This window comes from Elephantulus edwardii, unplaced genomic scaffold (assembly GCF_000299155.1).
Source record: "Elephantulus edwardii isolate Elephantulus edwardi_28Jun2011 unplaced genomic scaffold, EleEdw1.0 scaffold00060, whole genome shotgun sequence".
In the NCBI taxonomy this organism is placed as follows: domain Eukaryota; kingdom Metazoa; phylum Chordata; class Mammalia; order Macroscelidea; family Macroscelididae; genus Elephantulus; species Elephantulus edwardii.
Window position 1 is genome coordinate 1,572,849 of NW_006399810.1, and position 14,679 is coordinate 1,587,527.

Sequence of the window (14,679 nt, forward strand, 5' to 3'; positions counted from 1 at the left end):
TTCAGAGTCTCTTCTGACATCCATTTTGGTCTTTTCTTCCTCTTCTGTCTTTGTAATGACCGTTTGCCCTCTTCCTGGATGATAACTTTGACATCCTCCCACAACTCATCTGGTCTTCACTCATTAGTGTTCAATGCCTCAAAACTGTTCCTGAGATGATTCTGAAATTCAGGTGGTATGAAATCAAAGTCATATTTTGGCTGCTTTTGATTTGGTTTAATTTTCCTCAGCTTCAGCTTGAACTTGCATATGAGTAATTGGTGGTCTGTTCCACAATCAGCCCCCGGTCTAGTTTTCACAGCTGTAGCATTCAATTTAATAAGTCCTGAGAACATTTTGTTGACTCAGTGTTCCCTTCTCCTACCTAGTGCTCTTTGATTTAATGTTTACTTTCCAAGTGCATGAACTATTGAACAACTACAATTTTTGCCACAGAATTTAGAAGTCTCCTGTGACTTTATATTAAGGAAGTCTCCTTAGTTATTTTGATTATCTTCTTTCCTAGGAGCAAATTGGAGCTTTGACAGTGAATCAACATCCATTCTGCTTTGGGTTGAGTTGTTTTGGGGTTTTTTTCCCCCCTTTATTTTTTTATACTAATTTATTTACAAAGTTCAAATGCATTGTGTCTCATTTCCTTCACCCCGTCATTCTGTTTTAACATAAGGTTATAATATTTGGCTTAACTATTTAAAAATATTATACTAAGTTTTAGGATTATTATTACCAGAAGGACAAATCTTATAAAAACATAATGTCTGGTAGTAAGAAGAATTGAGATTTAAAAAAAAAATAATGTCTGATAGTTAGAGGCAATGTGAATGGCACTGGATAGAACATGGTTTAGGGCTATTGTACATAGGGTCACTATGAGTCACAAACGACTCGATGGCACATAACAACAACAACAACAGCAAGAAGAAAAACAGTAATTTTCTCAAGTATTTATTAATAATAACTTTTCACATTATATGAGTAATAATGACTTAAATGCCTTAAAAATTCAAATAGTACACATAAAATGAGAGGTAAAAATATTCATTCAGTTCCCATTTCTCCCTCTCAGCTGTTGTTGTTATGTGCCATCTAGTCACCTGTGGCTCATAGTAACCCTAAGCACAGTAACTCTGAAACCCATCCCATCCTGAGCTGATTTCACCATCTCCAACAGACTCATCCTACAGAACCGTCCCCAATGCCACAGTGCCTGTGGCAATCCATTACGTCCAAAGTCTTCAACCCTTCCAAGCATGATGTCCTTCTCCAAGGACTCATCCCTCCTGGCAACATGAGCAAAGAGTGGGTTGTGGAAGTTTTCCAGGATTATATAAGTACACACACACACACACACACACACACACACACACACACATTTTTAAGGAGCTCTGGTGACCTAGTGGTAAGAAGCTGTGCTGCAGTCCCAAAGGCAGATAGTTTAAATCCACCAGCTACTCTGTGGGAGGATGAGAAATCCCCTCCCATGAGATTTATAACATCTGAAAACCCACTGGAGAGTCATGTACTAGCCTGTTCTGACTGGATGGCACACAACAACAACATACTTTTATATATATGTGCATAAATACATACACTTACATGACTCACAGCCTGTGAGGCTGTCTTTTATGGGAGAAGACTGCCCATTTTTCTCCTGTGGAGAAGCTGTTAAATTCAAATTGCTGACATTTTGGTTAGCAATTGGATGCAACGTATAACTCATTAACCACCAAGAAGGACCGCGAATGGTATGTTCAAGCTGTAATTATTTCTTTGAAACATGTTTATTTCCTCCTTAAGCATATTTGAGTATGGCATGGACTTCCAGATTGGGGGAGGGGGAAGTTAATCTTAAAAGAAGCACAACCAAAATGTTTCTTAGAAATGAGAATGCTGAGATGTTGATTGGTTCACGTTGGAAAGTCATCTGGGAAGAGCAAATGCTAGAAAAGGGAATCATGTTTAGTAAAGAGGGGCCAAAAAGAAAATAAGGAAACCCTCGATATGATGGATTGGTACACAACATCAACAATGAGCTCAAATATACCACCAATTATGAGGACGGTGTTGAGTAAGGAAACATTTCATTATTTTATACATACGATTGCCATGAACTGGAGTCAATTTGACAGCTACTAACTACAACAATGTACATTTTAAAAATATATCTACTTGCATGGTTTTAACACTTTCCCCAGTATCCTGTACAGTATTTCATTGCATGGATATACTATTAATATTTTCTATGGGTTAAATATGCTTCCAGAATTTTAATACCACAGGTGATTCTAGAACCACAATAGCAAGAAGTATTAATTCCATTCCACAGGGATGCTAACTGGCTTGCAAAAGTAGCAGAGGGAAGATTTGTAGCCATATGTGTTTATACTTCCTCTGCTATGCCACCTTTCTTCATGGTAGCTAGCTGTCATGGACACCCATTTTACAGATACAGAACCCAAAACTTTAGAAATGGAAGTTTAAACAAATGAAGATCGTCACCATCAGAAAACTGAGCTTGTTGTTATTGTTATGTATCATCAAGGCAGAACCTGATCCATAGCTGATCCTCTGGCGGGTTTTCCAGGACAGTTAACCTCATGTGAGGAGATTGTTCATCCTTCCTAGGGGCTATATCATGTCTCTTCTGTTTCTTCTTCACTAGAGTTCTGTCCAGTGAGAACATTCATGTATTCATATTCATGTATGGTAACATACATGTTCCATAAAGTGTAAGCTCAAATTATCAAAAATGTACCAAAACTGAAGGCAGAGAAAAAGAATTCAAGTTCCAAATGTTAGCAAAACCCATTTAGAAAGAGTGACATAATTATGTAAGAATGAATAGATTCCTTCTCACATTGCAGGGGCGTATATCACCAGAGCATGGCAACAACATATTCTAAATCTTTGTGAGCAATTTATTATCAATTCCTCCAAAGGAAAAGAAAAAGATGGGTTTCCTGGGATGTACCAGGTAAATCTTACTGTATGTAGAAACAATCAAGGACTCAAGGAAGAAAAGGGGAAAGTGAGTTTCAGGAAAGAGATGTCTGAATGTGAGCTTCCATCCAGTTTACATTGACTGTGTCCAGCAGAGGCTGCAAGAGCTCAAGCCCTGGTACAACTTAATCACAGGCCTGCCACTTACACACTGTGTGGCCTTGGACAAGGTCTGAACTGCTCTGGCCATAGTCTCTTTACATGTGAGATGGATAGTAATCAATAGTACCTACCTCATTAGTGTCTCATGAAGATTAAACATCGCACTGAAGGTTAAGGTTTAGCACACAAAACGTGAACCATTGCTACTTACCAGACAGCACATGCCTTACCAGGGAACGCAGGTTCACAAGGCATGGATGTTAATAGGTCACCTTAAAAAAAAAGGCAAGTAGGCTGTAAAACAATGAAAGAATGGAAATCCAAAGTCTCTGTAAATTTTTATTGAAATGAATAATAAATTTTAAAAAATTTAAAAAAGCAAGTAAGAATGTGGGAGAACAGGCCAATGGAAGACAGATAGAAGAAAAGGCTTAACAGTCTCTCAGCCCTAAATGCCATGTTTCTGAGTTGGCCCTTGGGGTGGGCACTGCACTCACACCAAGGTGGTGAGAATGAACTAGATGTATTCTTTACACCCTCTTGCAATGACATGGTCATGCCAGATGAGTAGGAGATAAGAGACAAAAAGGTGTCACTGGCAGAAGAAACAAAAATCATGAGCAAAGGTCATGAGAAAACATGGTGTCTTCATTTACTAGAGCAGCTGTAACGAGATAATGTGAGTGAGATACGTACATGAACTGAAATTCCTTTTCCTCACAGTTTAGGAGGCTTAAGTCTGCATTAAGATCTCCAGCTTTAGGAAAAGGCTAGCTGTTCATCCTCTCTGGGGGAAGAGTTCCTTTTCTTTTAATTTTACTTCCTTAGTTCCTGGCAGTCTCTATTTGGCCTTTGTCTCTCCCTCATGTGATTGCCTAACCAACTTAATCTAGAAACCAAGGCACCTCTAATCCAGCCATAGTTTTCACAATTGCTTGCTATGCATAAGAGAGCTGGATAGTTAGTTACTAAGGATGACAGGAGAATTGATGCCTTTGTGGGGTGGTGCTGGAGAAGTGTCTTGAACATACTATGGATTGCAGAAATAATTAATAGATCTGCCCTGGAGAGGATGAAATCATGTTGCTCCTTGGAGGCAAAGATTTTGAGACTCTGTCTCACATACTTTGGGCATGCTGACAAGAGGAACTTGTCTTGGAGAAGGATGTCATGCTTGGAAGGGTAAAGCGACAGCCCAGGAGAGGAAGATCCTGGAGGAGATGGACTGACAAGTGACTGGTATAGTGGAAGTAGGGATCTCAGAGATGGTGAGATTGGCTCAGGATAGGACAAGGTTCAGAGCTATTGTTCATAAGATCAATACAAGTTGAAAGTAACTCAGTGGCACGTAACAACAATAACCATTTATAATTCAAACGTCCTTAGGTTAAGGACACCTTGTTATGATCTTACTAATATAACAAAGAAAAGGGGATTATGTGAATAGATATGGAGGTTAGGATTCCAAGATATAGATATATCTTGTGTGTGTGTGTGTGTGTGTGTGTGTGTGTGTGTGTGTGTGTTATACATTGTGGTATATATATTTATACAAGAGAGAACACAAAATTCAATCCTTAACACATAGCATGGCTAGGAAAGAGAAGATTCAGAGATTCAGAATAGCTAGAATATAAGAGAAGTGCAGGTAGATCTCAATCTGAAATATATGGAAGCATTAAAATCCCCCAAAATTCATATTCCATTGTGTGGATATACCATAGTTTTTCTATTCATTCGTTTGTTGATGGACACTTGGGTTGCTTCCATATCTTTGCTATTATGAATAAAATGGGTGTGAATACATCTGTTTGAGTTGTGGCTCTGGTTTCTTTAAGGTATATTCCCAGTAGTGGAATTGCTTGTTCAAACGGTATTTTTATTTCCAACTTTTTGAGAAAATGCCAGATTGCTTTCCATAGTGGTTGTGCCATTTTACATTGCCACCACACTGAAAAACAATGAAATAGTACAGACAACATTGTACAACAAGGGGGATCCTTGAGAACATTAAGCTAAGTGAAATATCTGTCACAAAAGGACAAATACTACATAACATTGCTGTTATAAAATAGAACAAACATTGTGTGGGAGGGTTGGGGAGAGAATGGAGAAAGAGTGAATAGATAAAGAACACTGCATTAGAACAGATGAGAGAAAGAACTGTCCAAAAGGAAAATATGATTATGCATTATTTGTATGAGAACAATATGTGGGAAGAAAATGTGCAACAATGAATTAAAAAAATAACACAAACACAAACCCAACAAAAACACAACCATCGAGCCAAGTGTGACTTATAATTGACCTTCCTTGGGTTTCCATGTCTGTTAAGTGAACAGAAGGAAATTGCCCATCTTTCTCTCTTCTTGATCCTCATGGATTCAAACCATCTGAGAAGCGATCTGTGGACCACATTAACAGGGCTCTTACACAGTTCTGACAGGATATGTGTTGTCTTCAGATATTGACACACAGTAAATGCTCTGCAATGTTTAAATAAGGGGCTAGTCGGTTTTGATTGTTATAAGCTGATTCTGGAGGCTGGATGGAGAATAGATGACAAGAATGAGAAAGGACACAGAAACCTGAAGGAAACTGAGCGAACTAAAGTGACCTATTGTTCCCATTTCACAGTAACAGGCAGTTGAGACCAAGAAATGTCCAGCAAGTTGCACAAGGCCAAGAGTGGATATTAAAGGTAGGATTTTGAATCTAGTTCCTAGCTATCTACAATTCAACTCACTTCTGAAATAAGCAGGTCTTTCCTAGTAAGGAGATTTTGCTGGAAATCTCTATAAAATTTCCGCTAACTTGATTTTAGAGGATTTTTCTATGAGGACAGTAGGAATCTCCTAGCTTCCCTGAGAACAAAGCCAGACCGAGAATGAAGGAGCCAACACTGGAGAATGGTCATCTACCTTCCTACATTTACTTTTGTTTGCCTTTCCAGAAGCAGATCACTGATGGTCAAGGGTGAAATGCAGAACAGCTGAGTCCACATAGATAGCGCCCTCCTTTTCATGTTTCTGTTCAATCATGACAGCAGATGGACTTGTATTTAAGTAGCAAGGACAAGAAAGTTTCTACTCATCTTCCCAATGATACTCTACATTCTGTAGTCAGACTATGCAAATCTTGTGTGTTTGAATCTGATAGATAAGCAATGGCCACCAAAACAAACAAGCAAATAATAGGTTGCCATATTTTTAACTATCATCGCCTCTTATGTAACACATCAGTGTGCATAAATACATAATGGATTTCATAGGTTGATTTATGTATCTCTGAAAAGTTTTCTTTCTTACACACCACGGATGCTGATGTAGTGTGAATGACTACAAGTGTTTGCCAGCTCACTACACTTGAAGAAGTCAGCCTAGGAGAATATGCAAATTTCATAGTATGTTATTAATTTTTAAGGGTAATTAAATATTTGCTCTGAACTCCTCATATTCCATTGCAAATTCATATAAAATTTCCTATACATTTCTCTACCTAAAACTTATTTAGCATTAAGTCCTTGACACTATGTCCTTTTCATTTAAACTGGATTTTAAATTACAATTTACAACCCATATTATATGAATTTTTTTCTACAATATGAATGTAGTCCTTTCTTCTGTTTATATTTATCAAATACCTTTATTCCTTTGTAAAATGATCAATGGGAGACAGTAGTATTAGGTTTAAGAAGTGTCCATAAAAACAAAAACAAAAAACTCCCAACCAACAACATCTGCATCTCACGACGAGAGTGTTGACTTTTCTATCCATTCTATGAGCCAAACCTCGTCAGAAAGAGAAGCCAGTGCTGTAGTCCTCAGCCAGACGGGGTCAGAGCTATAAAAACTCAGGTAATTTGTTGAAAAATAATAATAAAAGTAATTCTCTCAAGCTTTTTACTAGGTGTAAATGAATTTAAAGGAAACATTTTCCCAGTGGAATCCGGGGGGAGGGGGGGAATCCCAAATTTTATTAAAATAATTGTGTCTCTCACATAATGTTTGTTTTCAGTGTCTTAATCCCTTTTTAAAAAAGATAAAAATATCTAAATGATGGTTAATAAGATAACAGAAAAAACTTGAGGAGATTGCTCTATTGTTTAAAAAAAAATCATTCGTTAATCATCAACTCTATGCCATAGCTTTTTTATTACCAGGCACATTAGAAATCACAAAATTCAGGTGTGTTACAATACGCTTATAAATAATAAATTGCAACTTTGGAATCCTTAAAAAAAAAAATTCATTCGCTCAGCCTTCACCCTCTATTTGTCTGTCATTTCCTATGGACTGGACTTACTGTTCTTTTCATCACGTGAACTGGTGAACATGGAAAGCCAGGCATGTTTATTCATTTGTTAGCTTCTGAAAGGATTGCAGGTAATCAGGCCAACTTTTATCTACAAAGACCTACTGAGTGTGTTTTCTGAGTCCAAGGAAATCCCTGGAAATGTCATTTTTTTCCAGCCATTTTCTCCAGAGTCAAAAGAACAATAATAAAATATTTCTCTCTCTCTCACACACACACACACAGAACTCAAAATCCAGAAGAATTGTTGAGAAGTTGAATAAACAGATGAGAGGAAATGATACAGGGAGGTTTGTGGGTCAGATATTTGGGGAAATAAAGGAGGTGCTTCATCTCTAGACTCCTATTGTAGGAGCCTGTGTCATGGTCGACCAGTGAGAGCCTCTTCTGCTCATTCCTGGTTCACACACATACACACATTGTTAGACTTTTGTATTCCCTTTGAGCATTCTCCATGAAAGCTTTTTTTGTCTTCTTGGTCAGTTGTAACATTCTACTCACCTTTGCTTTTCCCATTTTTTTCTATATCTAGTTTGAGACATCGTTTCTTCTTGCCTTCTCTCTGGTCGGCTGGACTTCCAATTGACTATTCTTGAGTCTCTGAATCACATCTATATTCACATCCACACAAAACAGACCATTTTGATCATGTTACTTCTCTAATAAAAATTTTTCAGGAGAAAACTTAAAATTTCAGATTCCTGGTTCTCTGATAGGATTTGGTCCGTTTTAATGGAGAGTGTTTACTTTTCAAGGTGTATCTTTCACTAAACCAACACTAAATCTAAACTCATTGCCATGGAGTAGGCTCTGACTCATAATGATTCTTCCCTGGCCTCCCTAGGCAGTAAATCTTAATGGAAAGAGGCTGTCCGTCTTTCTCCCATAATGCTACTGGTGGATTCAAACTACTTATCTTTCAACATACACTAACCTATATAGTCTTTGCATTCTTATCAAAGTGTATATCTACTCTGCTGATACTGTCATGTGCCATAGAGTACTCTCCAACTCATAGCAACCCTACATACTTTGACCTCTCCTCTGTTTTGAGCCAGTTTCACTGTTTCTGACGTGCATGATCCCATTGCCATACCACAGTATCAACCCATTTTATCCAGAATCTTCCGGTCCTGCACTGACCCTCCTCCAAGCATGATGTCCTTCTCTAAGGCTGGTCTCTCCTGGCTATGTACTCAAAATATGTGAAATTGATCTTCCCAGTCCTTGCCTCCAAGGAGCAACTTGGTTTCACCCTCTGTAAGACAGACCTGTTTGTTCTCTTGGCAGTCTATGGTATGTTCAATACTCTTCTCCAGCATCACAACTCAAAGACATCCTTTACATCATTACACATTATCCAGCTCTCAGATGCATAGCAAAGAACTGAGAAGACAATAGCTTGGATCAGAAGCACCTTAGTTTCTAAGTCTCATTGTTCCTTAGCACTGTGGGGAGGTCCCAGACAGGAAATTTCCCAAAGTAACTTGTCTTTTGCTTTCTTGACTGCTGGTACCAAGGGTGATGATTGTGGATAGGAGCAAGATGAAACTGTTAACAACTTCAATCTCTTCTCCATCTATCATGGTGCTGCCAATTGACCCAGTGGTGAGAATCTTTGTTTTCTTCTTGTTGACCTTCAATCTGTATTGAAGGCTGCATTTCTTGAACTTCTGCAGCAAATGTTTTGAGGCCTCTTCCATTTCAGTGAGCAAGGTTGCGTCATCTGTATAATGCTGTTTACTGATGAGTCTTCCTTCAGTCCTGACACCACATTCCTCCTCATGAAGCCGGATGATCTCTTCTGCATCAGATTGAAAAGGTACAGAGAAAGGACATACTTCTTTCTTGACTTAGGACCACACAGAGTTTTCTTGCTCTGTTCATAACTGTCTCCTAGTCTAAGTACAGGGTTTGCATGGACACAATCAAGTGTTTGAGATTCCCATTCTTCTCAATGCTAGCCACAGTTTGCTGCGATCCACAAAATCAAATGTGTTTACACAGCCAACAAAACACAAATGCACAGTGGTATGGTACTCTGCTTTCAGCCAACATTCACCTGACACTGGCAAAAACCTGATACTATCCCTAGTGCCATGGATGTATCTTCCATCTCCTCTAAGCATCCCCTTAATCACCTCATTCTGCTTTCACTATTTGAAATACCTTCTCAACTATACATAGAATATAATTATTCATCTTTAATCCCCAAACTATGACCTAGTTTATGCATAAAGAGAACTTTGGTGAGCTAGTCTATAGAGCTGCTTACACAAACACTGTGCCTTTCTTGTAGTTTGAATTCACCAATAAGTCCCAAGGAGAAGGATGGGCAATCTCTTCACATGAGATTTACATCTTTTGAACTCACTGGAAGATAAATTATGGGTTGGTTTCAATCTGACTACAATGAGTTATTCTACCTATTAAAAAGAGACACACCTGACACTCCACTATAGCACTGAAATTCTTCCAGCCTCAGGTATGGATTGCTCACACTTAGATCTTGAAGGTCTTCCCATACCAAGGAATTAATTATTTCAGGTGAAAAGAATGATCACAGGGTATTAAGCACAGAAATGACAAGATCAGAGCTACAGTTTACATAGATGATGTAATGGCGATGGAAAGACTGAATTGAATGGGGTCAAAGGAATCTAAGAAGAAAGGGCGTATATTAAGCAATTGTTGGATTTGCTTTAGAGAGAGAAGACTGAAATAATTGCAGGTTTGGGTTGAAATAATACGCTAAATTTCAAGTTTCTGAATTTGAGATTCTAGAGCCTGTGGACAAACAAGTATCTGGGCTGAAAATTTGAAAAAAGGATTCCACTCATGCTGTACTTGCATGACCCTGAGAGTTAGTCTTCTAGAATCCTGTACTCAAGGCACCTCGTTTTCCTTGCATTGGGTTCCTGTTGTCACCCCAGCAGCTAAGAAGACAAAACCTCTCAGATATCCCTGATTCCAAGAAGGGGGGGGGGAATGTTATTCAACTGCAAGGAATAGAAGTAACTTACAGGAATCAGCTAAAGAAACTTCAAAATCTTCCTGGATTTTCAATTGGCTGTCATAGTCTTCTGAAATCTCCAACCAGTGGCCAAACAAGGTAGGATACTAGGGCTTGAATATGCAAGTCCAATGTGGAACTTTTTTAAATGGACAATCTTTATTCTGGAAGTCTCCACTGAGTTGTAGGAGACCCTAACACCTCTGCTATTAACTCAAGACCTTCTCTGCCTAATTCTGATTTATCTCTCCTTTATTTTTATCCTCCAAACAACCACTTTCATCACAAATTCTGTCTCAGTATCTGTTTTCCAGACTGACCAAACGTCACACCTTAGAACTGGGTGGAAGTGATAAGCTGAGAAATGTCATGCGTCTTATGATTAGAAGGATGGGCTACAGAATCTGGGTTCAAATTCTAGCTTGTCCCTCTGAAATTGTGCAGCCTTAGACAAGTTGTAGAACTTTTCAGAACCTTGTTGTTGTTTTTTTCATTTGTAGAACAAGGATATTAATAACAAGCAAAAACTAAGTAAGAATACATTTAAATGACTTACTGTAGTGCCTGAAAAAACAAACAAACAAACAAACAAACCCACTATCATTCTGTCAAATAGGACACATAGACATCTCTGTTAAGTTACTGAGGGAGTAAATCTCTGCAGTACGACACTTCCCTTCTTTCTCCTGGAGTCATTGGTGGATTTGAACCTGCCAGCCTTTCAGTTAGCAACCCAATATGTGTCAGATTAATACTATCGGTGGTAGATTCAAACCACTGGGGATGCACAGGCTTTGGATGAGCAGTGCAGTTTGCTACTTAATGATTATGCTATACGGGCTCATTTTTGCATGGATTTGAAGATGCTGCTTACAGAAATGGCAGAAATAGAAGGATGTTTCAATTTCCAAGAAAATATAATAAAGTTAATGAAGATAAGTTTTAAACATTTGAGACACAAGTTTATGGTTGTCACCCATGGGTCTTGGATTTAGTTTTTTAGTCTCTCTAGTATAGTTTTTCTTCTCCAAGTATTATCTTTACCTTATTTTCTCCTGTCATGATTTATTCCTTCCCTTCTTTCTCTCAACCAAAATCTATTCCTTTCTTTTCCATAAATTTCTGCTAATTTCCTTCCAAAAATCAAGTACCTCAAGGAAATTGTGGGGTTTGTTTGTTTTTAATTTGGATGCTTACTGTCTGAATTTCATGGGGCGTGTCAGTTAATTGGCCTGATAACATATTTAGTGTTTCTGTTCTACTTTCCAGTGCGTTGTGGAGTGTCTAGGGTATTAGAAGCTTGCAAAGTGCCACCCAAGGTACATTCTCCATTCTAAAGTTTACAGGGAATAATCCTGATCAAAAAGGGAAAATGCAAAACAGACTTGGCATTTTCATAGACTTCAGATTCATCTCTTCAGAAGTATCCATTGAAATGAATGAGATCTTTTGGATCCTATGAAGGTTAGATGCATTCCTAAAAGTATATCCTTTAATCTTTAAGCTTTACACGAAGAACTATACTCTGAAATCTTCTTTCAAACAAAAAATAGTTTCATCTAATTAGTAAAGCATTATCGGTCCTGAGTATTTCACTCTTTTATTAAGATCCATCTTTAGGAGATCAAATCAACAACAATAAACCAGAAGATTGGCTAGAAGCCTTAGGGGACAATAAGTTTCCTGAATTTGAAAGGGACATTTCAGAAAAGGACAGTAAGAATGGTGACAATTCAAATAATGTCATCAGAGTCAGCGAATTATACATGGACAAATTGTTGAGTTATTGGAAATTCTGTTGTGTATTTTCAACATAAAAAATTCTTTTTAAAAATTAAGAAAATTAATAACTTAGTCTGTATACAACTTAGTTGAGAATTCACCATCTCCAGAGAGCACTCTGACCAGCAGGCCTTCTGGTCCTCGTTCTACTCTCCTGACAAACCCTCAGGGCTATATAGTTTTAAAACTAGGTAGAATTAAAGGTATTATAATTTTCAACCCACACTGAAGATGACTATGTCAATTAAGCATTGTTAAAGATGAAAGAGCAGAAATATTATTGTCTGTTTTTTAATAAGACCTGTCATCCCCTACTCACTATTTTGCCTCTGAAGTTTGGCAATGCCAGGCTCAATAAACACTTACTAAAGAATAAATATTTTTTTCTATGAAGTCAGTATATGCTCAGTTTATAAAATATACATTTATATTCTCTTTGTACATGCAAGCTTTCAGAAAGGAAATGTTTGGTAAAATCATTCTGGTCAGATAATTAACTGATAAAATTTTAGATGAGGAGAACAGTTTTACCCTCATATTGGGTATTCTAAGAAATAAAAATCTGTTTCATAAAAAAATGCTGGTCTATCATACTTCTAAAAATCCAATAGGAAATCATAATTAGAGACAGATGGAAAGCACAGCATTCCTTCCTTTTATTATTTAGTACATAGAGTTTCCTTAACAAAATGGCACTGGATGTCTTTCTGTTATCAAACAGTGCCACACAAGCTCAGAAAGACAAAACCTCTTCTCACAACTATGAGACTGATTTCAAACAAAGAGCCAACTTTAAAACTAATTTGTAATTTTTTTTTTACAGAACATAGCTGAACAAAGAGCTTAACATTTACAAGAACTTAACATTTTTTTATATCTGCATATTGCAATAAGTACAAAAAAATTTTGCTGGATCTTCAGTCAGCCTATATAATTGGAAGGTGATACCAGTGTAGTCACATCCAAAGGCAAGATTCTAAAACCAAATAGGCTACAACCTGAGGTGTAGTTGTGATACTGGAAATGAGAAGTGGTTAAAATAAAAATCAGTTCTACTCAGAGAAATAAATGAGTGTAACATCAATAGCCCCCACAGGCTTTTAATGGCTTCTAATACAATAGCCCTTTCAAAAAATCATCTCTGTATATTGGGATGCATTTTTTGCTGTAATTCCTTGAATAATTATGAGTTGACTATCACTGGTGAAATCAGAATTAAAAAGTTACACCTGTATACATTTTTCTATATAAAATGCTCAGTATACATGTTGATAAATGTTAAAACACCAGATCTCAAAGACTAAAAATAAAAGTAGATGTCAAACTGACTTTCCCAAATTCACGCTGAAATTATTGTTACAGTTCAGTACACTATTTTGCAGAAGTCTTTTATTTTATTGACGTTTCTAATTGTCCACAATTCTAAACAAATTAGAACTATTTGTTTTATAGTCAACAATATGATGCCAAAACAATTAGTAGCCAGAATAAATAATTAGCCTCCTTGCTATGTCATTTTAATGAATACATGAAATAATAAGCAATTAATACTATCTTAATCATTTATACTTAACATGCTCGTATTTAAAATGCTTCCATTTTCAACTATTAATATCTACTTGGCATTTAGAAAACTCACTAGTGAAAAACCTGTTTTACTCACTTTCTTGGAAAACTACTAATTCAATCTACTTTTCTTTATCAATAATATCTGTCACCTTCAAAACAGTAACTATTGATCTGCCAAGAAAGCAATGACAAAATGTGATATGAAGAATAACTTTTGATTACACAAGTGAGCAACATCCAAGACAAGCTGTTTTTCTTATACATTTTGTATGTTAAATAATAGTTAGCTCAGCACAGTTAAAAACATACATACGCATATTCCCAAAATAAGTGTATTGGGAGAGTCTCTCTAGCTTGCCAGTGTGAAACAGTGCGTAAGCCCGACGCTTAAACCATTCACTTCTGTAACTAGAGGAGCAAGTTTCAGGATGTAAATCTCACCCGATGAGACAGGGATGCTGAGAGCATTATTAATTGCTAAGTAATCTCTTAATTTTAGAACCTAGTGTCTAGCACTAGCAAATAAACAATGTAATTTATAAGTCCCCACTCTCATCATGCTTTACCTGAGTTCAATAAACACATGCACATCTGGAATGTAGAGAGTGAATGTGATTCTTACTAGCCTGGAAACATAGCAGAGATTGGCAATAGCAAATCTGCCCTAACTGCTTATTATTCGAGCATTAGTACTTAGAATACCTAAAGTGCCTGCGGAACACGGCGGCTCCGCGTCCCCCTGGGGTTACTCAGAGCAGAACCACAGAGCTTCCCCCAGCAATTACTGAGTTTTAGAAGGAACACAGGGTAGAGATGCTCGTGCAGCTGCTAGACAACTCTTCTCGCCAAATTTTCAAAAGCCACCCTCCTCCCCCACCACACACATACACATTCACCTT

General features: G+C 37.4%; 1 protein-coding gene across 2 annotated transcripts in view; it reads right to left on the reverse strand.

Annotated features, from left to right (window-relative positions):
- Nucleotides 1-14,679, reverse strand: part of SCHIP1 (schwannomin interacting protein 1) — a 1,325,222-nt gene that overhangs the window by 1,309,941 nt on the left and 602 nt on the right. The gene's annotated exons all lie outside the window — the stretch shown is intronic.